The sequence below is a fragment of the Dermacentor variabilis genome, unplaced genomic scaffold (assembly GCF_050947875.1).
Source record: "Dermacentor variabilis isolate Ectoservices unplaced genomic scaffold, ASM5094787v1 scaffold_18, whole genome shotgun sequence".
In the NCBI taxonomy this organism is placed as follows: Eukaryota; Metazoa; Arthropoda; class Arachnida; order Ixodida; family Ixodidae; genus Dermacentor; species Dermacentor variabilis.
The window spans coordinates 5,540,336-5,567,869 of record NW_027460346.1 but is presented as its reverse complement, the minus strand read 5'-3'; the positions used below and the strand labels follow the sequence as shown (position 1 = coordinate 5,567,869).

At 46.3% G+C, this 27,534-nt stretch overlaps 1 long non-coding RNA gene and 1 pseudogene across 1 annotated transcript in view; both read left to right on the top strand.

Annotated features, from left to right (window-relative positions):
* LOC142568299 (uncharacterized) overlaps window positions 1-20,716 on the top strand; it is a 59,989-nt gene extending 39,273 nt beyond the window's left edge. Inside the window, exon 4 of the long non-coding RNA XR_012825415.1 lies at window positions 20,474-20,716. This is a non-coding gene — a long non-coding RNA (uncharacterized LOC142568299). The remainder of the gene's footprint in view (window positions 1-20,473) is intronic.
* On the top strand, window positions 12,841-14,731 carry LOC142568363 (uncharacterized; annotated as a pseudogene).
* Window positions 20,717-27,534: the final 6,818 nt, after the last annotated feature.

The following is a 27,534-nucleotide window of genomic DNA, read 5'->3' as shown; positions in this document are numbered from 1 at the left end:
CTTCATAAAACTGATCTACTTCCTCATTATCATGACTGGATGTTGGAGCGTAAGCGTGTACTACCTTTAATCTATACCTCTTATTAAGTTTGATTACGACTACAGCTATCCTCTCATTAATGCTGTAGGATTCGTCAATGTTGCCCGCTATGTCCTTATGGATTAGGAATCCTACCCTGTATTGCTTCTTATCTAGAAGACCTCTATAGCAGAGGACATGTCCGTTATTCAGCAATGTATAAGCCTCGCCAATACTTCTAATCTCACTAAGGCCGATGATATCCCAAACAATGTCTGATAATTCCTCAGAGTCCTGCTAAGCTGGCCTCACTCAAGAGTGTTCGGGTGTTAAACGTTGCAAGGGTCAGTTTCCATTGGCGGCCTGTCTGGGTCCAGATATTCTTAGCACCTTCTGGTGCGTTACAGGCCTGACCGCCGCGTTGATCGGATGCTGGTCAGGGCTGTTGGTTGATCGAATGAGTCATTTGGGATGTAGTGGCCGAATGCGGCATCAGGGAGGCCAATTCCTGTTCTGGAGAAAGAGATGATCAGATGACCGAAACGCTACAGCCGATTGCCTCCGCGACTAAAATAGTCCCGCTCAAAAAACCGTGCTTCTAAAACAGTCAATTCTCAGTATAAATAAAGATTTTTGTATTTTGATGACTGGTTTGGTAGAGCTCTCGTGATTGAAATGCTACAACACATGCTGGATCGCGAGAAAAAAACAACCCCGTGCCTTCTACAACGCTGCGCGTCATCTGCTTCTTTGCAAGTGACAAAATTAGAAAGAGCAGCTCTGCATGGCTTTTGTGCTTCTTTACATGTACACGGCACATTTACTACTCCTTTTCCGAGCTTAAAATGAATCAGTTGCTATTGAACAAGTACATATAAAACAATGCATTTATCACAACCATTACAAACCTGGGGCGTGAATACTCGAGGCATGAAAGGTACAAAAATGCTTCATTCATCATTTTAAATAAATACTCTTGGTTTGAAATAGCATAAAATTTACATTTTTTGTTTTGTGTTTTCACAAATTTTTTTCCTTCCCACTTTTTAAAAATTTTTTTGCAAGCCTGCAATTTTGCCAGTTCGTGCAATGCATTCCGTGCGAGTTTTCCGACATGGAGCCCAGCGAGGTGACATCGGAATGCGATCCTTTGTTGCCGAACGAGCCTTGTGTCGCCTTGATGTCCACACCACCAAGGAGCCCCGATAAGAACAAGAGTGGCCACATCCTGAACAGCGATTCACGCACCATGATCCTCCACTGCTACATGTATTGGCATAACAGGGAGCCTTAACACAGCATGGAGGCCATGACCAAGTTTGTCGCCGAGATGCTCGATGTCAGCAAAAGCACAGTGTTCAAGGGGAGGAGGGAGGTCAAAGCGTCGCATATTTCGGGTGGCAAACTGTTGGCGCCCTCGTGAAAGCGCCCACGAAATGCGGAGAAAAGAAGACGTAGCACGAAGTATGACAGCTTCACGTTGTACGCGCTGAGGTCATGTGTGCACTATTTCTTTCGCCGCAACGAGAGACTGACGGTCGAGAAGATAACTAACGAGTTCTTGAAGCGTATGGATCTCCCATCACTGAAGCGGTGTACTGTGCGTCGCCTGCTTGTTGAGATCGGATTCAAGCACGAGAAGAGGAGCCGCAATTCGCTGCTTAGCGACCGGGATGACATCGCTGAATGGCGGAATTGCTACCTTCGTGACGTGGAGCGCTATTGGGCGGAAGGCCGAAAGATCTTTTTCCTGAACGTGACATGGGTGACGGTGGGACGCACTCGGTCGATCGTGTTGACAGACATTGTGGTGCAAAGGCGCGGACGCCTATACGCTCGAGCAAATGGCCTGTTGACGGGTCTGAAACAACCTACTGGAAAAGGCCAGCGCCTGATTGTGACGCACATCGGCAGCGAGGATGGCTTCGTCGACGGCTGCTTAGATATATTCCGAGACCAAAAAAGCAGGCGACTACCACAAAGAAATGGATGGCACTCGCTTCGAGGGATGGTTTAATGACGTTCTGCAGAAGTTGCCTGCTGGTAGCATCATTGTTTTGGACAATGCACCTTACCATTCCCCGCGAGAAGAGAAATTGCTGACGACAGCTTGGAAGAAGGAAAAAATACAGGAGTGGCTCAGAAGCAAAAACATCACCTACAGCGAAAGGATGGTGAAAAAGCAGCTGCTTGAGTTGGTAGCATCTGTAAAGCCACGCTTTCTGTGCTACATCGTGGACAATGCAGCTGAAAGGGCCTGTTGCATTGTACTCAGGCTCCCACCGTACCACTGCGAATTTAATCCTATTGAGCTCGTGTTGGGCAAAGGTGAAAAATGGCATCGCTGTGGACAACACAGACTTCAAGCTGCCCACGGTCGAAATCGTCTTGAGGGAAAAAATCAAGCACGTAACGGCGGAAGACTGGAGGAAGAACATTCACCACGTGATGGACCTGGAGGAAAAGTTCAGGCTTGACACGTCTGGGAGTTACCACATCCAACCCATCATCATCCAATTCGGTGAAGATGACACTGAAGAAAGCGACTCTGACTGCGAGCTGTCTGGCAATGAGTCACTCGACGAAGCATAACAGCTTCTTATTAACGAAAGAACAGCCCTTATTAGGGCTACCAAAATTTTGTCGGTGGGTTTGCAGCAGCCAAGCATTCTCCCATGACTTCTCAAATAAATAAGCAGTTCATTTGGTTACATATTCCTTTTAATGGAAGCTCAATTCTGAAAAAGCAACATCCTGCAATATAATATAATATTAGAATTGTCAATATATATATCTTATCAATATAAGAATTGGCATGGAAACGTGCTTAAATGTTGGAAAATCAGAATGCAAATACAATCATTAACCCTGAATAACTATGTGGGGCCCGAAATGCTCATTCGGGCAGCCCCTGTCTAGCTTGACACGAAAAAGCAGTAGTCAACGCAAAATTGAGAGCCACTCTTAGCACCCAGCACGCGAAAGCACATTTATGTGGTTGCATTGTTTGTTTGGTTATCTGGCTCAGGCAAATACCATATTTACTTGCATAATTTGCGCACTTTTTTTCGCGATTTTAGAGCTCCAAAAAGGGGGTGCGCAAATTACAGAGAGATTTTGCGAACACATCCAAAATAATGTGCAATATATGTAGCAACGCACGTGGTATATACATTAATAAGAAAATAAATTATAGCATAAACAAAGGGTACTTGTTTATTTAACAGAATTAAGACGTACTTTAACCAGGCAGATCCGGTCATGCACGGTTTAGTTGGAATCACTGGTCGAGAGGTCCGACTCAGAATCATCGTGGCCGCTGTCACCACCCTCCCAAAGCGCATCATCCTTGGTTCTGCCGAGCGCGTTCGACAGCCCCGTCTTCATGTGGCAACCGCTGGCAGAGGGTCGTTCTTCGTCTGAGAGACAGCTGATGGCATCTCATGAAGCGTGTCACCCACCCTCTACTTGCCTTGAACGTCGCAGCAGGGACCCCTTTCTCCTGCGCTATCTTTCTTGCCTCGAACGCCAGCATCTCGCACGAGACGGCGATACCGGAGGACCTAAGCTCTCGCACATATTTGAAAAGGTCTTCTTCAACAGCAGGAAACTTTCCTTGCTTCGGTCCTCGGAACACTCTCCTTCCAAGTCTTGTATTTATAAGCGAACTCTTCTGTTTTCTCCAGTATCGAACGTGACTCTCATTCACGATGAAGTGCTTGGCTGCGACACAGTTCCCATTTTTTCCGGCAAACTCAAGGACAGTGTGCTTGAATTTCACCGTATAGTTATTGTAGCCCATCACAAGTGAACAGCGATAACACGACTGGCTGATGGCGAAACCTAAACTTCTGAAATCAACCAAAGATGCGCTGCAGCACGGACACAGAGAACGAGGGGCAACGAGGGGAAAAGTTGGCGCGACTGGCCCTCGCATGCCTCCGATGTAGAAAATTGTCCGTGCTGTGTCGCGTGCATGCATCCTCATGGCGGCAGAGAAGGGGAGATAGAGGGAGGCAAACGCTCGAGCAGTTCGGACAACCCTTAAACAGGTTCGCATGTTCAGGTACAGTCCCTAAAATATAATATTCTAGGGACCATAGTTTGGGGGCTTCCGGAGAAAAGAACGAAGTCCTCAGAAGAAGGGACTTCGCACTCGCAGCCTGTCTTGTGTATGACTGCGCTCGCCTGCTCGACGAGGGGCGCGGCCGTGTAAAGTCTCTCAGTGCGCGCACGCCGGCGAGCTAGCTCGGGCGGGACGGAGAGCGCAAAATATGCAAGTAAATTTTTTTTTGTAAGGCTGGCTAAATATTAGGGGTGCGCAAATTATGCGAGGGCGCAGATTATGCGGGTAAATACAGTAATGTGAATAAGAGAACCGTTATAAAACATCATTGACTTAGTGAGGCCCAAAGTGCTCAGTAGGGCAGCCATTCTCGAGTTGACGGGCCCTATGGTGAAGTAGCAGCAGCCGAGGCGAAATTGACTGCCAATGTTGGCAGCCTGCATGTCGAAAGGAAAACAATAGCAGTCGTGTTGGAGCCATTGTCAAGCTTTGCAACCCCCTAAAGGCTAATACATGCAGCCAAGCAATAACAAAAACACACTGTCAGCTCGATTTACTCCACTGCACAGTCATTTAATTTCATCAAGCCACTTGAACAAATAAAAGCAATGCAGAGCAACATGCCCCTGTTAGGCGGCCTGCTTCCAGGTAGTTGTGCTGCCCCTACTGTTTTTTCCAGCCTGTTGAGATGAATAATGCCAATGTCAGAAGGCCTAAAATACTCTATTGGGCAGCCACCATCGAGCATGACGGGCCCTGTGATGAAATAACAGCAGTCGGGGCACGTTTGAAAGGCACCTTTAGCAGTCTGCATTTCAAAGCGCAGTCATACGTAGCCATTGTAGGTGAAACAGCAGCAGTCACTGTGAAATTTACAGCCACTGTTGGCAGTTTGCATGCCAAAGCATAATTATGTGGTTGCATTCTTTTGGTTATCTGGCTCAGACAAGTAATGCGAATAAGAGAACAATTATCAAACATCATTAGCTTAGTGAGGCCCAGAAAACCCATTTGGGCAACCACCGTTGAGCTTGATAAGCCCTTTGGTGAAATAGAAGCAGTCGGGGGCACACTTGAACGGCACCTTTAGCGTCTGCACTTCGAATCGCAGCCATGTCGTAGCCATTGTAGATGAAACAGCAGTAGCCAACGCAACATTGACCGCCACTTTTAGCAGTTTGCATGCAAAAGCACATTCAGGTATGTGGTCGTATTCTTTCTTTTGGTTATCTGGCTCGGGCAAGTAATGCAGATAAGAGAACAATTATCAAACATCATTAGCCTAGTGAGGCCCAAAATACTCATGTGGGTAGCTATTAATAGCAGTAGTTGAGGGCACGCTTGAAAGGCACCATTAGCAGTCTGCACGTCAAAGCGCATTCATGCTGTAGCCATTGTTGGCGAAACGGCAGGAATCAATGCGAAAATGACAGCCACTGTTGGCAGCTTGCATGCAAAAGCACATTCATGTAGTGGCATTGTTTATTTTGGTTATCTGGCCCAGGAAAGTTATGCGAATAAAAGAACAATTATCAAACATCATTAGCTTAGTGAGGCCCAGAAAACTCATTTGGGTAGCTATTAATAGCTGTAGTCGAAGGCTTGCTTGAAAGGCACTGTTTGCAGTCTGCACATCAAATCACAGTCATGCCACATTATTGTTGTATTTGTTTATCTGACCGGGCAAATAACACGAATGTAAGCACAATTATTCACCCTGAATAGCTCTGCTAGCATTGTTTGTGCTAAAAAATGCTGAGTAAAGTTGAATTTGTTTTATTGATGCAATTATTTAATTCACAAGCATCGGCATAGCGACGGCCAGGTTCAGACAATGACATCGGTGAAGTAATAAATGGTGAAAGTTGCAAAAGCTCTCAGTCGACTGCTTTGCTGTGCTCCATTCACTGAACAATGTCTTTGTAACGATGAAAGCACCAGACAGGAAATGACACCCCACTGCACAATGTTATTTGTGTTGAAAATTTTTACCAGCATATGTGATGGGCAGCGCAACCGTCTGTTTAGTAAGGCTGAAAGCGTGAAAATTACAACAGAATAGCAAGGCACTGTTTCACAATATGCACCCTTTCATGTGCACTTCTGGTGAGCTGCCACATGCACTGATGCATAAACATGAACAGAGGTAAGAGGCAAAGTTACTGTGCAACCCACATGATGCTATTAAGAAAATGTATCTGTAAACCTTTCTGTTTTCATGGGTGATCAAAATTTGTTTTGAGCAAGTTGGTTATCACATTGCAGCAAGAACACAAGAAGAAAGCGACAGAAAGCACAGCAAGTAGGCAGATTGAGAAGACGAGGTAGACCAGTGAGAAAGGCTTTAATGAGATGGAAGAGGCCAGCCCTGCAGTTTACAGGAGTTAGTGCTTTGAATGAGATTGGTTAATGAAAATGTGTAAAAAGACTGCTGAAAGAAAACTAGCAAGAACAAATGCTAATATAAAATAAAAGGACAAAATTAAGAGTAAGCGCAAACACGCATGGAAGCAGGCATGTATTCACACACAAACACGAAAACTGAGAAAATCTCAAATGTAAAGAAATGTGGGAAATTTAAAAAATTTGGCAAGCGCAAGAAAAAATACACATTTACAAAGAGACGCGGGTAGAGGTATTAGGAGCGGGTTCACAAGCTGCTGTGCCTGCCTTCTCGTATGTTTTTTTTTTTCTTTTTTCTTTTTATCGTTTCCTTAGCACTGTCCTGGGAATTTTTAATTGCAACGTATCACGAGAATCAAAAAGCAGCGCGGAGCTATGTTGTGGGAAACCGTATCGAGCACTGGCAACACAACTTATGCGTGACTGTGCCACAGCACGCATTATACAGCTTGTGCACGCAGTGAGCACTGGTGGACAGCAATCAATCGACAGTGCTACACAACGCTTGAACACCGCCGCTAGACGCTCAGCTATCTCACTGCTGACAGCGATTGTTCACGCTAAGTTGACGGCGACAAATCTTTGCGTTGGAGGCTTCTTTTGCAAATATTTTCTGTTGAGACACTCGTAGGTTTGTTTCACGCATGCATGCTTTTCTCATTTCTCCTGAGAATGGTCTTGCTCCATCACTTCACCCCATCCAACGAAAAACGCAGCGCCACAGTACACGAACCCACCCGCCGCTGACAGTAGGCACCAGACTTTGGCAAACTTTTCTCGTAGTAACTTCACTCGGGAGCGAAATAAAAAAAAACATGGAACAAACACGCAGGATGTGTGTTTGCAGCAGTCGCCGCGGGATCCTGTTTTCAGACAAAGCGTAGCGCAGCGTAAGCGATGCTCGTTGCGATGTTTGTTCGCCGGATCACAGCTTAGAATAAACGCATGTGGCACAAATGCCGCATCGTAAGCTTGCAGTAATATTTCCGGCATGATGGACCATCACAAACAGTTTGGGAATTCCCTGTGACGAGGGGCTGACGCACACAGCTGATGCGACATGGCCCAGTTCGAAGCGCGGGCAGCCATCTTATTCGTCGGCGGGGTCACCGGCCGTCTGGCTCATGACGTCAGTCCAGAGAGCGCGCCCATTGTTGAATGCTCATGTGCATCCGCCTCGGAGGAGTAAACGCCCCCTTTTTTCTAAAGTTCTACCCAATGTTGCAAATGGGTCTCAAGCCCCAAGGGTAGTGTTGGCCTGGCGGGCTGGGACACAACTGGAAGCATCCGAAGGTCCTGGCAAAGCATGAGTCGACTGCTAACAGAACAACTTGTTTATTCTAGCATCGCAAAAGAGCGGGCGGTCAGGTCGACCGAAGTGGAGAGACGGGAGAGCACGTTACTCGACAGAAGAAATCGGAGCCTCTCTCTTGGCGTCCGGGGGCAGCTGCTTTTATACTGTCGGAGTTGAGGGCAAGAAGGAACGGCTCTGGATGGGGCGCACGTGACGGCGGGGCACGGACACGCTGAGAGACACGTTGAGACTAGAAGGTGACGCATCCGCCGGGCCGGCGCCGGTCAGTCCTCCTCGCTTCACACTTGGGGAGCTCCTCTCCCCGGCAGCCGCGCTTTGACAAGCGTGGGCACCAACATGCACACACACACACACGCACACACGAAGACACGTGGCATTGAAACATGCCTGGTCGCGCTTGGCGGGGAGGCGTTGCGGCGGCGCTGAACGGGCCAAAATGTCCGCCGCTTTGAACGAAGCCCCGGCGTCCGTTGCATCCGCGCCGGCTATACCGCGCGTCGTAGGCGAAACGTAACAGACCGCCCCGCCGGGGGAAGGAGATCCCGATGGTCAGGGGACTGCATCCGCTGTCCGGAGGGATGTCGCTCGATGATGCTCATAACCGAAGTCTGTTGTCCCTCGGCGTTTCTTGAGCGCAGCGCACAGAGAAGGCCTCGTTCTCACGTTCAGGTTCACACAGGACACTGCAAAGTGACTTCGGGAGAGTTGCCATTTTTCTCTCGTTCCCAGCAAGCGTTAGAATACGCCGAAACTCAACCGCTCAGTCAGCAAGCACGACACAACCCTCACTAAGCCATGCCAGGCTCTTTCCCCTTTTATACTACTGCCTAGTTCCTTACCGTAGTCTAGCAGCACTCAGAACGCGTCCACAAATTGGAAAATTGCACTAGAAAGCACGTCATGACTTTGAAACACTAAACAAAAGCAATATGTTAAAAATCCTGCCTCAGGAAGAAAAACATCAGTAACAAATAACTTTGAGGCTGATTCCTATGTTAGGGGCCTCGACTTAAGCCATCGGCGTTACCGTTGAGACTCCCCTTTTTGTAACGCACCTCAAAGGAATATTCTTGCAAAGCGAGGCTCCAGCGCAGGAGGCGGCCATTTGTGGAAGAGATGGTCTGCAGCCATTGGAGAGGGCAGTGATCCGTCTCGAAGCATGCGAAGCGGAGATCGCAGCGAGCGACCGTACACTAGCTCAGCTGGCGAAAACCCCGTAGCCGCATGCGGCGCGGTCCTTAATGCAAACATCACCCCAGGCAGACACAGCTCCCAGTCAGTTCAATTCTCTCAACATGCGCTTCATGACGGAGTGGAGCTTCTCAACGGAATTCGACTGTGGGTGGTACACTGAGCTGTGTAACAGCTTTACCCCGCACCTTTCGAGAAAGGCTGTCGTCAAAGCGCTAGTAAACACTGTGCCCTGATCTGATTGGATTTCCGCAGGAAAACCAACTCGCGCAAATATGGACAGTAGTGCATTGACTATCTCAACTGAGCTGAGTTCTTTAAGCGGCACTGCTTCAGGGAACTTTGTTGCTGGGCAGATCACAGTCAAAATGTGTCTGTACCCCGTGGTTGTTACCGGCAGAGGTCTCACTGTATCAATAACGAGCCGTCTAAAAGGCTCCGTAATGATAGGTACCAACTTCAACGGCGCCCTCGATTTGTCCCCTGGTTTGCCCACCCGCTGACAGGTGTCACATGTCCTCACAAAGTGGTCTGCGTCCCGAAAACACCCTGGCCAATAGTACTCTTGCAAGAGACGGTCCTTAGTTTTCTTAACTCCTAGGTGTCCGGACCACGAACCCCCATGCGACAAGCGCAACAGATCCTGACGGTAGCACTGAGGCACGATCAGCTGATCGAACTCCACTCCCCTGCGGTCTAGATACTTCCGGTACAGGACCCCACCTCTTTCCACAAAGCGAGCATTTTTCTTGGCGATACCTTCCTTGACATTGAAGCGTATGTTTTCTAGGCTGCCATCCTTTTTTTGCTCGGCTATCAAAGCCGACCGGCTGACTTTTAGCAACCTATTAAGTCCGTCTGACGTAGGCGCGATGAGCAAATCTGCAGATAGCTCTTCTAACTTTCCCGTGTCGGGCATTTCCTCTCCAGTATCTGGTGCCTTCAACGCTACAGGCTCAATTTTATTCAGTTCGGACGTGCTCTGAATATCAGCTTGCTGCGCCTCTGACCCTTTCTCATTGTTCGACAACGTCAGCCCCGCAACTACCGCCTTTGCAGCGAGCTCCCGAACTTTCGATCTGGTTAAGCCCTGAACGCTAGCCTCACCAAACAAAAGCCCCTTCTCGCGCAGGAGGTGATCGGACCTGTTCGAAAATAGGTACGGGTACTGGGGGGGCAGCATAGATGACACTGCGGCCTCAGTCTCAAGCGCTCCGAAAGGTCCTTCAATAAGCACTTTTGCTACGGGCAGACACACGCTATGAGCTTCCACGGCTTGCTTGATCCATGCGCACTCGCCCGTGAACATATCGGGTTCTACATAAGAGGGGTGAACTACATCCATCGTAGCTGCGGAATCGCGAAGCACTCGGCACTCTTTCCCGTTCACGAGGAAGTCTCGCATGTAAGGCTCGAGAAGCTTCATGTTCTCGTCAGTGCTGCATAATGACAAAAACACTACTTTTGTTTTTGTTTCCGGACACTGCGCCGAAAGGTGACCCGGCTTCTGGCACGTATAACACACGCGCACTTGCCTCGTCTCGAGCCGCTTTCTGCGTTCGGCTTCGGCTGCCGCCGTCTCCTTACATTCGGTCGGACTTTCACTTGCATCCGCACTACGTGTGTCCCCCCTTGCTCTCATGGGCGTGAGCTTTGGCCTCTCAAACTTGGAGCCAAATTCACCCTTTTGACCGTCCTTAGCTCCGCGAGCCTGACGCGTCACAAACTCCTCGGCTAGCTCGGCGGCTTTAGCCACCGTACTAACGACTGGCCTATCCGAGACCCAGTACCGCACGTTCTCAGGTAACCGACTATAAAACTGTTCCCGCCCGAAACACTGCAGAACTTTCTCGTGGTCACCAAACGCTTTCTCTTCTTTGAGCCACTCCTGCATGTTTGACATTAGCCTGTAGGCAAACTCTGTATATGACTCACTTCTGCCTTTCTCATTTTCCCGAAACTTCCGACGGAACGCCTCCGCTGACAGCCTGTACTTTTTTAGCAGACTCGATTTCACTTTGTCGAAATCCTCTGCCTCCTCTCTCTTCAAGCGAGCGACTACGTCGGCCGCCTCGCCGGGTAACTTAAAGTGAGCAAGCGCTGTGGCCACGTTTTCCGAGAGAACCCCTGCTTCTCGCACGTTCGCTCAAAGTTAACCAGGAACAAACCAATGTCCTCTCCAAGCTTAAACGGCCGCATCAGGTCAGTCATTTTGAACGATACTCGTTCTCCTGCACCGTGTGCCTCACTTCCATTACGAGCGCGTTCCATCTCTACCTCGAGACGCTTCATTTCCAAAGCGTGTTGACGGTCGCGCTCTCCTTTTTCTTTCTCTTTTTGCTCTTTAAGTTCGCGCTCCTGTTTCTCTTTTTGCTCTCTAAGTTTGCGCTCCTGTCTCTCTTTTTGCTCTTTAAGTTCGCGCTCCTGTCTTTTTGCCCTCTCCTCAATGGTCTCAAGGCATTCCGACAGCTCGTCATCCTCAGCTTCTAACTCAAGAATAGCCCTTAGCAGTTCTGGTTTTCTGAGTTTGTCTGAGACATCCAGACCCAACTGCAAGCTCCAGCAATTTTGGTTTGCGCAACGACTTCAAATCCATGGCTGGTCTGAATGCTGCTTTCTCTACTGCCTACTATTGTCTTGCCGCAAACTAACCCGGCAGCAACGACAACCCCAATTACCAGCTCTGTTTCTGACACTAACAAAAGCCTGGCAAAACTCAGAAGAAGAAAGTCCCGCACTCACCAAACCTCGCAGCCAAGAATTCAGCGCAGTCGTTCCGCTGCAGGCAACCAGTCATCACACAGGGCTCGTTGCACTGCTCCCGGATGGTCGTTGTGCTGCTCAGCATACAGTCAACCGCATATCTTCGCAGCTGGCCTCCGTTGTCGCGATCTCACCGCTGGCAGACAGTTGTTGCAATCTCACCACTGGCACCCGTTGTTGCAATTGGGTCGCAAGCCCCAAGGGTAGCGTTAGCCTGGCGGCCTGGGGCACAACTGGAAGCATCCAAAGGTCCTGGCAAAGCATGAGTCGACTGCTAACAGAACAACTTGTTTATTCTAGCATCGCAAAAGAGCGGGCGGTCAGATCGACCGAAGTGGAGAGACGGGAGAGCACGTTACTCGACAGAAGAAATCGGAGCCTCTCTCTTGGCGTCCGGGGGCAGCTGCTTTTATACTCTCGGAGTTGAGGGCAAGAAGGAACGGCTTTGGATGGGGCGCACGTGACGGCGGGGCATGGACACGCTGAGAGACACGTTGAGACTAGAAGGTGACGCATCCGCCGGGCCGGCGCCTGTCAGTCCTCCTCGCTTCACACTTGGGGAGCTCCTCTCCCCGGCAGCCGCGCTTTGACAAGCGTGGGCACCAACATGCACACACACACACACGCACACACGAAGACATGTGGCATTGAAACATGCCTGGTCGCGCTTGGCGGGGAGGCGTTGCGGCGGCGCTGAACGGGCCAAAATGTCCGCCGCTTTGAACGAAGCCCCGGCGTCCGTTGCATCCGTGCCGGCTATACCGCGCTTCGTAGGCGAAACGTAACACCGACTATAGAGCTACACGCGAAAATGCCGAGTGCTCTGTACCTGTGCTTTCATTCACATGTACATCGAATCGGATCATCTCAGCCAGTGAGTGCGGTGACCCAGGGGCGAACATTCGCTATGACAGTGGGAGCTTGCATGACGGCTTCGCCTTAAACATGAAGGCTGTTTTGGCAGCACATGCTCTAGGTGCCGGACATGACCAGCTTTCGCAATTTTGTGTGATCATCGGCCTGCCAAAACCGCTTCATTCAATACCATTCTATGGTATTTCTAAGAAGCTCCATGGTGCTGCAATGGAGGCCGTTAGCGAAAACTTTGAACAGGCACAAAAGGCCATGAAGGACGCCGGCGGCAATACGCGGTCATGTTTGACGGCACTTTGTAAAAAGGGTCCATAAAAGCCACAATGGAGTGGCCACAGCCTTTGTCTCTGGACACAGGTCTCTGCCTGGGCTTTGAGGTCCTTTCAAATTATTGTGTTGCTTGCAGTATCCACAAGGACATGAGTGATGATGATATATGGGAAGCCTTTGATCTTCCTGTATGTGACAAAAACACAGCGTGTTCATCCATGCAATGGAACCTGAAGCAGCAGTGCACATATGACAGAGGACTTTGTCATATGAGACCCCACTGCGCTTCACAAATTTCTTGAACTATCCACTCTGGCATAATGGGTAATGAACAGGCCGATGAAGCTGCTCGATCTGCTCATGAAGATGGCGTGCAGGAGCCGATTCCGCTGTCGAGAACAGATGCAGCAGCGCAACTTCGAGTGTTTCATATGATGCCTTACAATTGTTATGGAACGCACCTAGTTTCCAGCACACACGTCTACATCGACTGGACCCTTTTCTGCAACTTCAGCCTCCACCTGGACTATCCCGAACCGATACAACAGTACTTTACCGATTGTGGCTTGGCGTCGCATTTATGAAGTCGTTTGCTTTCCGTATTGGGTGGGAGGATAGTGCTGCCTGTGACCACTGCGGTGACAAGGTAATTATCGAACACATTTTTTGACATTGTCCCCGATACAGCTCACGCAGGCAGTCGCTCGCGACTGCGCTGGCACATCTTGATGACTGGCCGTTTTCGGAGCAGACAGTCCTGGAACGCCGACCTATACTGTCGTCACACCACAAGACAGTGAAGGTACTCTTGAAATTTTTACGTTAGAGTGGTCTGTTGGAGTGACTGTAATTCTCATGGACGTTCGTGAGCTTCCCTACATTTTTTTCCCGTTAGTTTACTTTTTCTCTCCGCTGTTTCTTCCATCTTTAATTTCCCCTTACCCTTCCCCCAGTGCAGGCTAGCAAACCAGAATCTCATCTAGTTAACTTCCCTGCCTTTCCCATCCTGTTTCTCCCTCTCTTTTGAACGATGGCGACAGCAAGGCCTTTTGTCTGTGGGGCAGAGGTGTATGGCGACACTGTCATTGACAAAGAAGAGTGCACCAACCACGTTGCAAAATGCCTAGGCACTGCTCTGTAAAAAATTACAACACCACTGCCACAAGGTGAAAAGCTAAATGTCACAGCCACAGCCACCCAGAAAATGCAGAGGTATTACCAAATAGCCATCACAAATAACAAGGGCAGCATCTGTAGTATATTCGCCGCTATATGAGCCTCCTCTATTTTTATTGTTGCTCCAGTACTGGTGCCAGCACGCACAAATTTTGCCCTGCTGAACCACATTCCTGGTGTAAACGTAGGCGTACTGAAGCACTGGGGGAGCCTACACCATGCCACACACCCTTGTTGAAGAAAGCTCAGGGCTTGGCAGTTATGCCTATTTACAAGCACCTTACTGGCAAGAAGCTCCTGGGTCAGTGCCTTCATGGCAAGATGCAGAAAGCAGCGTAGTGACTTAACAGTAAACTATGGCTGCTGTGTCCAAAGACAAAATTCACTTCCCGGACATCTGTGGAGGCAGCCATGGCTATTGCCGTGCTGTGGTATAATAAAGGCCATGCTGGCTTTGAAAAAGTCCTACAAGAGATTGGAGTACTTCCCCCAGAAGAGTTGGCCACGCGCAGCGACTGTTGTGACGACATGCGCATAAAGAAAATGAACTTGAAGCGAACTGCATAAGCAAGGGCACACAGTGAAAAGGGCTCACACCGAGGAGGCCAACCGTAGGAGCTGTGAAGGGCCAAGCTACAGCGCAGGAGCATTCTAGAAACTTTGTCTGCTTTCTGTAAAAGCTGCTCTTCAATGTCGCCAACATTCACGTGGAAACAATTGCATTTTGAAGAATAGAAGGTTTTGAAACTTTCAAACCTCTTTTTCTCATTTTTGGACTTTTAGATATTTTTGTGTTTTCCGAGAAGCCTTTTGTACATTTAAAATTGGTGCATACTAACGAAATTTGGCATACATACATAAGGTATGTAGAATGCCAATATCTACTGGAAATTGCAATATCTCTCATCAGTAATTACAATAGTACAAACCTGTGTTTCAGCGAACTGCAAAAAACAATGGTTGAAGTGCCACAATTTTTTGTGTCCCGCTTCCAATAAGTGTACATGTTTTTTAACTAGATATTGGCACTCTGCGATCTACAAAGAGCTAAATAAGCTACAGCACAATACGTTTTGTGAAAGTTCAGTGCATAAAAAAGTGCCTGTAAAGATCGCTATAATTTGTCATTGAGTATAACATAACTCGAGCACTATAGCAGCCACACAAAAACTAATTGCATATTTGAAAACGTGCATAAAAATCTGTCTAGTTGGCTGAATATTCAAGTCTCTTGTATAAAAAATTAAAAAAGATTGTTTCGAGGAGCCTCTCCCCTTAACTTTAAATGCAAATATGTGCGTTTGTACGTGAAACATGTCGACGCCTGGGATATCATCACTGCCTGCAATTTTGATATGAATTGTGCCATTGTGTCCCTGGAGCGGAGCACACGGAGCACCTCAGTTTCCTTTTCTTTGGAATTAAACGAAGTCATTATTATGGAAGCAGCCCTAGCAATGATGACTTCATTTTTTTGATCTCCTGATAACGTATTGCTCACAGTTTAACAGAAAGTGAACAGCTGTTTTGCTGAACAACCTGGCGCTATGCACAACCGAGAGCTTACTTATGAGTGGGTGGGGGTGCAACAGTCCAGATGTTTGCCTCTGTTTACAAGTGGCACCACTGGCACTTTGTTGCGAATGCGCAATGTTTAATTTCAGATAACTATAAAAAATTTGGAACCTATCGAAGCGTTCAGACAAACGGTGCTGAGAAAGAAATCTGGACTGAGACCGCCCGGCCATAGCAGCCGGATTTCGATGGGGACAAAATGCAAACGCACCCGTTCATTTAGGTTTAGGTGTACGTTAAAGGACCCCAGGTAGCCAAAGTTAATCTGGAGTCCCCCACTACAGTGTGCCTCATAATCATGTTGTTTTGGCACGTAAAATCTGATAAACTTTTTTTTTTTTTTTTTGTTACAGACCACGGCAAGCTGCATGCTTTGAGCGCCAATTTTTTTTTCCCCGAGCACTCATTTCATGGCAGAAGACGCACTCAGGCAGTTATTGACGAATGTGAAATGTTGAAAGCAGTTATGGGGAAGTAAAGGGTTGGTCGTGGCAGTTTACAAAGCTAGAATACCGATATTGCCCCATACACAACCACGGCGGTAGCGTCGTTTGCATGCCCTCTTATTTCACAGTTACACCTCTAGCGGCAGGCGCTGGCTTTATATGAAACTGAGGCGGCAGTTTCTTCACAGGAAAAAACGTGAAAGGACTGTACACATGGGAACGATCCCCCAGGATCTTTCCCGTCTGTAGGCACAAAATCATGAAGATAGTACAATACCGGGCCGACCTGTGGCGGAGGTGAAGAAGGCACTAAGAACTCCACAAACATCGGCCGATCCTAAGGATAGTGCAATACCGGGCCGACCCCCGGTGGAGCTGCAGTTCGCCGTTAAGGGGCCCACATACACAGCTTCACTGATCATCCTTCTCCACGGAGTGGAAGGCCACTCAGTTTTTTCTAGTGGAATGCCTGTTCAATTAAAATTTTTTATGTTGGGGGGATAGTGCCCATTAGACGGCAATACATTTTTGTATATCATAATTTTTGTTACATATTTTTATTAGTAGATACAAGCGTCCTTACAAACTTTGCTCAATTTTATCCCACAAACTTGACTCTAGAAATTTATATCTTTTTTATTACATACATCTCGTCAATAAATCTCTTATGCATCAAAAGTGCACTCATTCTGCTTTTTTGTTGATGTATTAGCTAAAATATTAAGTGCAGTAGTTCCTTGAGAACAAAAAATCTGGCGTAACCTTCAAAAAGAAAACATATTTTCCTTATGGTAGGGAAAGAGTCAAACACTTGTTAACTCAAACTCTCATATCTAGAAATGTCAGTCAAGTAAAATTTCTTTCCTGGCTCGGTGTGAACTCTGTATATTTCACCTCTTATACCGAAATGCTTTTGCACTTTGCTCCCGATATCTCAAAATCCTGACTGCGAAAATGTAGGGAAAAAGTCAGCACCTAAAGGTTTCCGTACTTTGTGCACAACTGTGATATCTCCAAAAAGTGACAGCATCGCAAGTTTGTCGCAAATTCTGATTCATTCTACGCCACAATTATCCAGTCAGCGAGCAAGGCTGGCAGTTACGGAAGCAGGGAGGTCCATTCTCTTACGCCTGGGGCTCTCTGCCCCTCTGAGCCACCCGCCACCTCAGACTGTGAGTTTACCCCATGCCATCCAGAACAACATCACCGTACGTCCTCTACCTCGCAACATGCACCCAGTGCACCACGCAGAGCGAAGGGAGGCCCGGGCCCTGGCCATACACAAGCGATGCAGGACTTTACCCTCTACAGCCTACATGGACGCGGGTTCTTGCCTCAGATGCGCAGCCACAACAGCTACCGTAGTCGTCAACAAAGAACATCAGAGCAGCATTTCACTCACCCGAAATAATCCCCTCCAAGCCGAGGAAGCGGCCATAGCCCTTGCGCTCTCCCAAACAGAGGTTGAAGTCATAGTGACAGACTCCCAACAGTCGTGCCGCAACTTTGCTAGCGGCATAATTCATACCACTACGCTCAAGATCATCAATAAAAGCCGCCAACGAGATCAGTCATGATCATCTGGGCGCCAGCTCATCACGGCATTCCTGGCAACGAGGTCGCCAACCACGTGGCTCAAGATTTGACCCACCGAGCTGACGCCGAGGAATCTAAACCCGAGCGCATGCACCCTCTAGTCTCGTACCAGGACATCACACAACACTACAAGCTAACCCGCAGAACATATGCACCCCCACACAAGTCACTACCTAGAGAGCAGGAGCGATTCCTCCGAGCTCTACAGGTTAATACATTCCCCCACCCAACCAGAAATCACCTCATAGCCCCTACACAATTCTCTTCGCAATGCCGCTTCTGCGCAGAACCCGGGTCCCTCAGGCACATAGTAGGGGGTTGCAGAGCGGCACCATTAAATCCTCCGAACTCTTACCCCACCAACGAGCATTGGGAGAGAGCCTTGGCCAGCTCCGACCTCGAGGATCAGCAACGACTGATTGCGAGGGCCCAGGACGCGGCCTGAGCTTAAGGCATTCTGGAATGAGGACACCTCTCCAAAGCTGCATTCACCCAATAAAAATGTTTATTTTTTTTCTCTCTCTCTCTCCACTGTTCATGTCCAGCTGCGATCTCATTGATGATCTGGACGGAGTGTTCCTCTGGCCCCTGACAAAGCGCAATGAGCACAAGAAGGCACTCGTGACCTCGATAACCTGCATGCTCACATGTGCGCAGAGAGTTGTTAGCTTGCTTATTTGTTGGGCTCTGTGTGGATCGGTGTGCTAGGCCATACTGTGCAAAAAGTTTGGTATGCTATAGGTATTTTATTAACAAATTCAGGGCAGCAATATTGTAACAATGCCTTCTTTGATGACGTTTCTAATTGCACTTCGTCAGTGGTTATGATGATGCTCCACCCGCATTATCAGTACAGGATAAGCCAGCCGAAAATGGAGGGAGAAAAAGCGGCACATAATCAAGCGGAAGGCATGACTACAAAACTCGGTCCTCAGGCAGTAATGCCGGTTGATTACTTTTTTGGGATGCTAGCACTTTCGCTATACAGTCTATGCTTGATACAACGGACCCGCATACAACAAACTTTTGGATATAACAGACCATATTTCAGCCTTAGTTTGTTCTACCTATTTTATTAATGCAACGAAGTTTGTGTTTAACGGACCGTGCTACAACAGACTATCAGCTACAGCGGACAAAATTAGTGGCAATTTTTGTCAAAATCGGGCGCATGAAACATACTTTTGCCATGTTGACACAGGCTATCAACTGACTTGCGAGGGTCAGCCGATGATCGCAGCTCAATATCGCACGCGCAAGGAAGGAAGGAAGGAAGGTGGGTCGGAAACGTGCTGTCTTCTTTTGCGCTTGAGGCGAGAGAGAGCGAGGGCTGGTTCTACTTAGGCGGCTGCTGCTTGCGGTACGGCCGCCATATCTTGAAAGCGATCTGCGATGTGGACAAAGTGCTCACCTGCACGGGCACCATATCTTGAAAGCAATCTGCAATGTGGACGAAGGGCATGTGCACGTGGGCGCTTATCTTGAAAGTGATCTGCGATGTGGACAAATTGCACACCCATGTGGGCACCGTACCTTAAAAATGATCTGAACAAAGTGCATGCCCGCTGCCATCATCTTCAAAGTGATCTGCGATGTGGACAAACTGTGCCCAGTGCTGGTAGCTTCGTATGTGCTGTGCTTTCGCCATTTAGTTTGCTTTGAAGCGAGAGACAGCACGAAGGTCAATTTGCTCGCTGCTGCTGCCACGCTTATCTTGCTTAATTTGCTGTCACAATCGATGCTTCGCCTTTCGGGCGAAACTGGAACTTCTTTTGTTGCTTCTTACTTTGGAAGTTCGTCAACTTGTTAGACATCGCGACAAAAGCTTCGGAAGCGAGGCATTTTGCATATTACAGACTTCGGATACAGCAAATGTTTTTTGTTGGATTATCAGGGTCCATTGTAATGAGAGTTGACTGTATTTTGTGTGGCTAGGCTTTGGATATGTCAATGCCTACGTGCAACAGTGTTTTCTACAATCTGTGCAAGAATCGCTGTTGCCCGTAGATGCCCGAAATGTCGGATGCCAAATTGTACAATATCTTACAAAAGTGATCTGCCAAAAATACCACACTTGCTATATTTCACTTTTCTGAGAAATTTTGTGGCTGCTGGTGCCTACTTTGAAAGGCTCTATATGGTCTTCGTGCGGCCAGGGCCTTCTGCTTTTGTGAATTTGCTTATCTCGCAATTTCGCCCAGTTTTTACATCTTCGAGTTAACGGGGTTTTGCTGCGTTTTGATCACTTAGTCTTCTTTAATGTGTACCCAATGCACCTTACATGGGTGGTTTTGCATTTCCTCGCCATCAAAATTCAGCCATTGTGCCCAGGATTCGATCCCATGCCCTCTGGCTGAGCAGTGCAGTGCCAAAGCCATTACACCACAGTATTTACTTTGCTGGCAGAAGGGTAATTTCTGAGTCATTTATTAGCTCAACTGGTCTATGCTGCTTTTCAGGGGTACATTTTATGCGTGTATTACTTCTGTTGCTTCAATACTAGTAATTCTTGTTAATCAAACAATGTGTCCATCTTTTTTTTATAACACTTGTTTCAGTGGCCTGCTAATTATGACAGCTTATTCTACCACAGTTTTGCATGTTCTCTTGAATCAAAGGCATTGCATGAAACTATGTATTTTTCAATAACATTTGTTCATTATCTCCTATGATTTGAATGCTGAACCATTCTTATCTGTGTGAACATAGGCAAAACTGATTTTGACTATGTGTTAACCTATTGCATGAGTGAAAAGAAATTATTGGCTTTACTTTTTCAGGTGCCCTGCAAGCTCTCACCCAAGCAACACAATCCAACGGTCTTCTCTCAGGAGACTAGGTGCATCGAAGCACCATTTGAAGGTCCAATAAACAGTGCTTGTGAGATGTGTGACATGCTTTGGCTTGAACCAGAGGACTTCAGGATTAATGAAAGCTGAAGTGGATGTACAGAAAAACCTACGTAAAGTATACTTCTCTTTCATTTACAAGTGCAAGTCATTACTTCGCCTGACGTTTTCCACCTCAATATTACGCTTTACTTTAGATTTGTGAACAAACCATTACAGCAACAAAACACTGCAGTAAGATCAGTACCAGTGATCAAACAGGTGGTACACTTGCAAGAATTACGTTCGTATACTTGTAGTAAATATGAAAATGAGGTACCAATCATTTTCAGGGTCCATTTTCCCATAGGTCATACATGGTGAACGTGCTCATAGGTCATAAAAAAACTCGTTCATGATGTATCACATCAGTGTTGGTAATGCTAATCAATTTATGCGGAAAATTGTGTTCATCTTTGTATCAAGTAATGTACCAAGCAAACCTATATGTGACAGTGGCATACTTGGAGCAAACATAATGCAGACCTACTTGTCTTAATGCTGATTGCAAATACACAAGTGTACCAAATACATTTAAAGAGTAAATTATATAAGCGAGATAAAACCATTCTGAAATAACCTGGTTCGAATGGGGCAATAAAAAAATTGGGCATGGGTAAACAGGACAGGCATAAACAGAATCAAACAGGACTGTATTAAACAGGGCAGGACTGAACAGGAATAGATGAGATCAAATGGGTCTGGACTAAATGAGTTCAAATGGGACTGAACTATATGGGTTCAAATGGAAACAAACTGGACCTGGTACAAACGGGTCCCATTGCGTAATCCTATTTGATAAGACCTGTTTGAAAACAAAATTTTTTAGTAGGGTAATTATGACTTTTGCAGTAAATTATGTATGCAGGCAATCCAGAGATTATGAATGTGTTTTATGAACATAGCCAAATTTATCCCGCTGCCCTGCAAGAATGGTGAACTCAACTGATATCAAATCTAGTGAAACGTGTGCGAGGGAGGGAGGACACAATGGTAAATGTTACGGCAAAGTAATGTGTGTTGATGAATTGCTGACTTTTTCAAGGTTCCGAACAAGTGCTCCAAAGCTTTGCACGCAGGCAAGATTTCAAACATACAGCTTGTTAAAGTATGAGATATAACTTCAAGAAACTGAAACATTTATTGCAACTGCTCGGACAAAATTGTATTGTAATTCTCCAAAGTCGCACACATCTGCTGTCTTTTTTTTGTTTTTCTTAAGAATATTGCAAGTTATTTATGTTAATTGTACTTGGTTGTGTATATCCTCAACAGTACTATCATCTTAACTAGCAATACATTTCTGCTATAGACTTAAACAGCAAGTACAATTCTTTATTTATAATTATTAAACTTGTTTGTAGCCAGTGTGCATATATTCTGTGCGCTGTACTGCTCCTACTCTGTGGGGTGGGGGATTTCTGTCAGGCACTGATTGCCTTTTATCCCTGCATCACTTTGAGATTTTATATAGCTTCAAGAAACAAATGCACATTCGGATACCTTTTCGGGCCCCCACGGTTCCCCATGTGCGCTTGATAGATATCAATATGATAATTATAAAAATAACTGACAGATGTATTTCCAGGCTCTTTCACTTATTGTAATAGTAATTTGCAATCTGCGTGTTTGTGTGTGAAGAGAGAGAGAAAGGGTCGGTCATCAGCTCCTTTGCAGTTTGCCCCACCACTGAAGAAATAGCAGTGCGCCTCTAGGTATGCCTGACTGTACGGTATGGCAGACTGTATGGTATGCTTGTGCCAGCTTTAGTGGCCTCCTTTCTACAACAACTGCAGTAGGATATAATTACCTGTTGAGGCCATTGTAGTGGCCTGCTTTCTTTCTGCATGGTATAGTTATTTGTGGCAACTGTACTGTCTGTTTTCTTTTTGCACTGAATGTTACAGCAACTGTTTGTCGTCTATATTATCACGTGGTAGTGACTGTCAAGAACACAGTAGCAAAACTGTGAATGGCAAAAATAACTGTTTATTGGGCGAACCTGTGCCCAGTAAAGCAGGCTACACTCAGCACAACGATAGTGATGAACACAGTCGACGATCGTCGAAAATCTGACTTGCCGGTGAAGCGCGTTAGCTTTTTACATTAGTCATAGAAGGTTCTAGACTAATCGCTGGTGCTTGCATGTCTTCCAGAAAGTACAACACAATTCACATCGTGCATACAATCAGATTACACAAGCTTCAGTGAAAACAGACAATGCATAGAACCATCGATAACATTCCAGTAAGTTCCAATTCTGTAGGCGTGTTTTGCACTGAACGATAAGTTTTAAGTTGTTAGTAGATGAAATTCAGTCCCTGAAAAAAGGATAAATAACTACATGTGTCAATACCCCCTCTTAAAAAGCATTGTCCCGATGCTGCAAACAAACATGAAAGCGAAAACAAAACCATGCATATTAAAGAAAACAACAAAGAAACAAAGTAAGTTCATCAGCAGGCACAGAAAAGCTCAAGACACACCACGTGGACGACTTTAGGTCGTGCGCAGTGCCGCTGTGATTGCGAAATGCCATCTGGCACGACCTCATAGTCCAGTGTGCCAATACGTCGGTTGATCTTGTAGGGTCCGAAATAGCATCGTAACAGGTTCTCAGTAAGTGCTTATCGGCATATCAGAGTCCAGATCCAAACACAGTCGCCGGGCTGGTAATCCACCTTGCGTCGGTGAAGAGTGTAGTGCCGGCTGTCAGTTCTATGCTGGTTCATGATACCCATGCCGGCGAGCTGTCGGGCTTCTTTGGCGCGCTGGAGATGAGCGCCGATGTCAAAGAGTTGTTGCGTTCCTTCTGTACACCAGCTTGAATGCCGTGATTTTTGTTGTTTCTTGCACTGCCATGTTATAAACGAAAGTTACATACAGCAGGACAGCATCCCACATCTTATGCTTGACGTCGCCGTACATTGCATATCGGCGAGGGTCTTCATCAGCTGCTCTGTAAGACCATTCATCTGTAGGTGGTAGGCAGTTGTTCTCCTGTGGCTTGTCTGGCTGCATTGCAAAATGGCTTGGATAAGCTCTGCAGTAAAGGCCATTCCTCTGTCGGTGATAAGGATTTCTGGGGCACCATGTTGCAGCAGGATGTTCTCGAGGAAGAATTTAGAAACTTCGGCCGCACTACCTTCAGGCAGAGCTTTCATTTCGGCATAGCTGGTAAGGTAGTCGGTAGCCACGATGATCCATTTATTTCCAGATGTTGACGTTTTAAAGGGTCCCAACAAATCCATCTCAATCTGCTGAAGTGGTTGGCAAGGAGGCTCAATTGGTTGTAGTGATTCCACTGGCTTTGTAGATGGTGCCTTGTATCACTGACCATCTCAGCGTGTCTTGACATAATGGGCAATGTTGGCAGTCAGTAATACCTTTCCTGTGTCCTTCATAGCGTCTGGGAAAATCCGAAGTGCCCAGCAGTCGGATCGTCATGTAGGGCATGCAGTACTTCTGGACGCAGTACTGAGGGAACAACAAGAAGGTAGTTGGTGCCTACTGGTGAGAAGTTTATTTTACTAGGATCTTGTTTTGAAGCAAAAACGAAGACAATCCTTGCCTAAATGCCCTAGGGACAATGTCAGTGTTGCCTTCCAAATACTCAACGAGGCTCTTTAGCTTTGGGTCTGCTCTTTGCTGTTCAGTGAAGTTTTCCATGCCTATTGTTCCTAGGAAGGCGTCGTCATCCTCGTCGTCTTGCAGTGGCGGGTCAATGGGGGCTTGTGATAGGCAGTCGGCATTAGAGTGCTTCCGTCCCGATTTATAGTTGATGGTGACGTGAAATTCCTGGAGCCGCAGACTCCATTGTGTGAGGCATTCTGAAGGGTCCTTTAAATTTGCCAGCCAACACAAGGCATGGTGGTCGCTTATGACTTTGAAGGGCTTGCCATATTGGTAATGGCGGAATTGCGTGGTAGCCCAAATGATTGCAAGGCATTCTTTTTCCATAGAAGAATTGGCTTTTGCTTTCGACAGCAACTGACTAGCGTAAGCAATGACCCCTTCAAATGTGTCTTTCCTTTGGACTAGGATGGCGCCGAGGCCTAGGCTACTTGCATCGGTGTGGATTTCGGTGTTGGCATCTTCGTCGCAGTGGGTGAGCACTGGTAGTGACTGCAGCCGCTGTTTAAAGGAACATGAATAGAGATAACCCTGCTGATGGAAAGATTGCCTATCATAGTGGCTAAAACGAGCCATGGTTTTCTCATCAAACATGTATTTATGTTTTTAATTCTTCACTAAAAGTCGCGAAAAATGACCTTTGGCGCCCCATGCGGCAAAAACATGAAGCTGCACAAGAAGCCCATCACATGACCGTCTATTAGTGTACGCAGTTTCTGGCCTTTTTGTTAGTATTGAAATGCAGTACACTTTTTCCTGTTAAAAGACCTTTCTAACTTACAATGTGCAGATAGGCCTTCATTTGTTGCTAGTTGAAAAGTGGCGCTGCCTTCGTTTTCAGTAAGTTGGTTTGGCTCGTATATCGACAGAAGGATGACGGGGGTACTGTGTGCTAGAATAGGGCTGTGAAGCAACTGTCGTAGGCTGTGCCTTGACAGCTGTCACGGTAGGCGATGACTCTAGCAGCGGCGCTGCTGTTGCTGACTACACTATGCCTCTTGAAAATGCCTGAGATTTGGCGTAGGCAAGCCATTTCGGCTGCGTGTTCCTTTATTTTGTGCATGTTTTGCAAAACAGTGCGTGTATAAACAGTGACACCTTGCTTCAACAATGGGTAAGCAATGCTTACTCATGGAAACAACTTTGAAAAAATTAGTGGGTTATGCTTTTCAGCTCTCTGGACAGAGTCCTCTGTAAGCATTCATTCTTTATCGGACGCAACTGGAGAGAAGCTGTGACAGCATAGGAAGCTACTGCAAAGTCTTTCTCCAGAATTAAGTCGCTGATTGCTCTAATGGTGTATAGGTATACAGCAGAAGCTCTGACGTCCAATTCTACCAGTGTACAAAAGATCCAAGATATGCTTGGATTTCTGAACACATGGGAGCGTCACACTGACAAGAGGCATTTTCTCAGTGACTCAACAACAGAAGTATTAAGGATAAGACTGACAAGTACGCTCGAGCTTCTTGACTACTAGAACAAAAAGGTTGGATTCAAATATTTGCTAACTTCAAGGGTTAGCCAGAATAAAGATGAGAACTTTTTTGCTGTGTAGTGAGACTTTTGTCGGGCTGCTACAGTAATCCAACGCTGCAGCAGTTTTTACTGTCTGTTCATTGTCTTTTCTACAACTTGGCACAAAGCGTCAGAGGCAGCAATGTAAAGGATGATGTGATCAACCCTCATCTTGAGGCAACGGACAGAGAAAAGGATACCACTAAGGGAAAGTTTTTGGAGACAGTGAAGTTGTATACAGAGGAAAATACAGAGGTTCTGACCACACCTTTGCCAGCAGAAACTGATGACTTAACACATGTATCATGTGAAGAGAAGCGAGTCAAAATTATTATATTACATTTCAGGCTATGTAGTAGCAAAAAAGTGCATGCTGCTGACCAAATGTCCCGATTGCATTGCCCGCCTCTCGCTCTCAATTGAACAAGGGTGCTTGTTGGCTGCTTCTGCATTTGTGCAGTTCAAAGATCAGGGTGATTCGTTGAACCCTTTAGTTGAAATTTCCACATTTATTACATGCCTCGAGTATATTTTTAGAAGTTGTTTCTCTACTAATAAGGTACACAGTGAGTGTAATGGATATTTTGGAGATGATTCGTACCTGTGCCACACTGGCACAGAAAGTGGCATTAACTTTCTAATGCCTTAAGATTTATAGTCATCTGCATGGTTGCCACACAGGTAAATCTAATGGCATTCGCCTTCATTCCATCCGTCACTGAAGGCGTTCACCCGAACTCATTCAACTGGGAAATGCATACTCTCGATGCCATAGCTTGCTCAGTGCGGTTTACTTCAATTATTTGAAACAACATCCTATTTAGCTGGAAACAACTATTTCAGGTGTTTAAGCCATACAGCACACACAAACAAACGCATCAGGCTTTGTATAATGCGAAAAAAAAAACATTAGAAGAGATGCTGCTGCAAGCGCAGTTGTGTTAAAAAGTTGGCAGCAAGCATACAAGGACGATTTCATTGCCATCGCCATCGTGCTTCGTCAGTTGCAACGTTGTAAAAGACAGCGACAAAGTAAAGCTAGTGGCACCCATAGTATGCTTATTTCTACATTTCAGTATCCTTTCAGGCGGCTTAAAGTTGTAAATACATGTTTATCTTTTTATTATTACCCTAAAGTTGCTCACTTCAGAAGACACCATTATCGACATCATCAGGTCAAATGTTATTAAATTTGGATCTGTAGCAGCTCTGCTGAAAAAAATTATATTCAGGTGCTTAAGGCCTTTACTACTGAATGCCATTTTCTGTGCCTATGTGACATGGGTATCATTCTGCTATGCCCTTAATTATATTTTTTCAAAGCACATACGGAATGCTTGACACCCTGTGTTATTGGCTTTTATGTCACAACCAGGCCCCACTTTTTTTATAAGAGGGCTGAACAAAGCCAACACCTCCAAGCAGAAGTTATCTAAGCACTTGAAGTTAAGCAGGCTGAATTGAATGCATGTTAAACCATTAATTTGACTGGTATACCAGCATCCCTGAGTGATATAGCTGCAGCTTAACATTTGCATTGTGTGTACGTCACAGTTGTTTATCTGTATGGTGAATTTCTTGAAATCATTCAGTGGGTTTTGCTTTTCATATGTTTATACTTATTTAACCATGGCATTGCATGCAACATGTTCATTTCTATTGTGCATTTGTGTTATATTCTTGATTTTGTCATGCTATGGAAAACTTTTAATGTGGCTCTCATATTATTGTACATTTGTGTATTTAAGTTCTGTGCACTGTCTTGATCTGGAGCATTTTGTTTGTTGTGCATTTTAATAGTA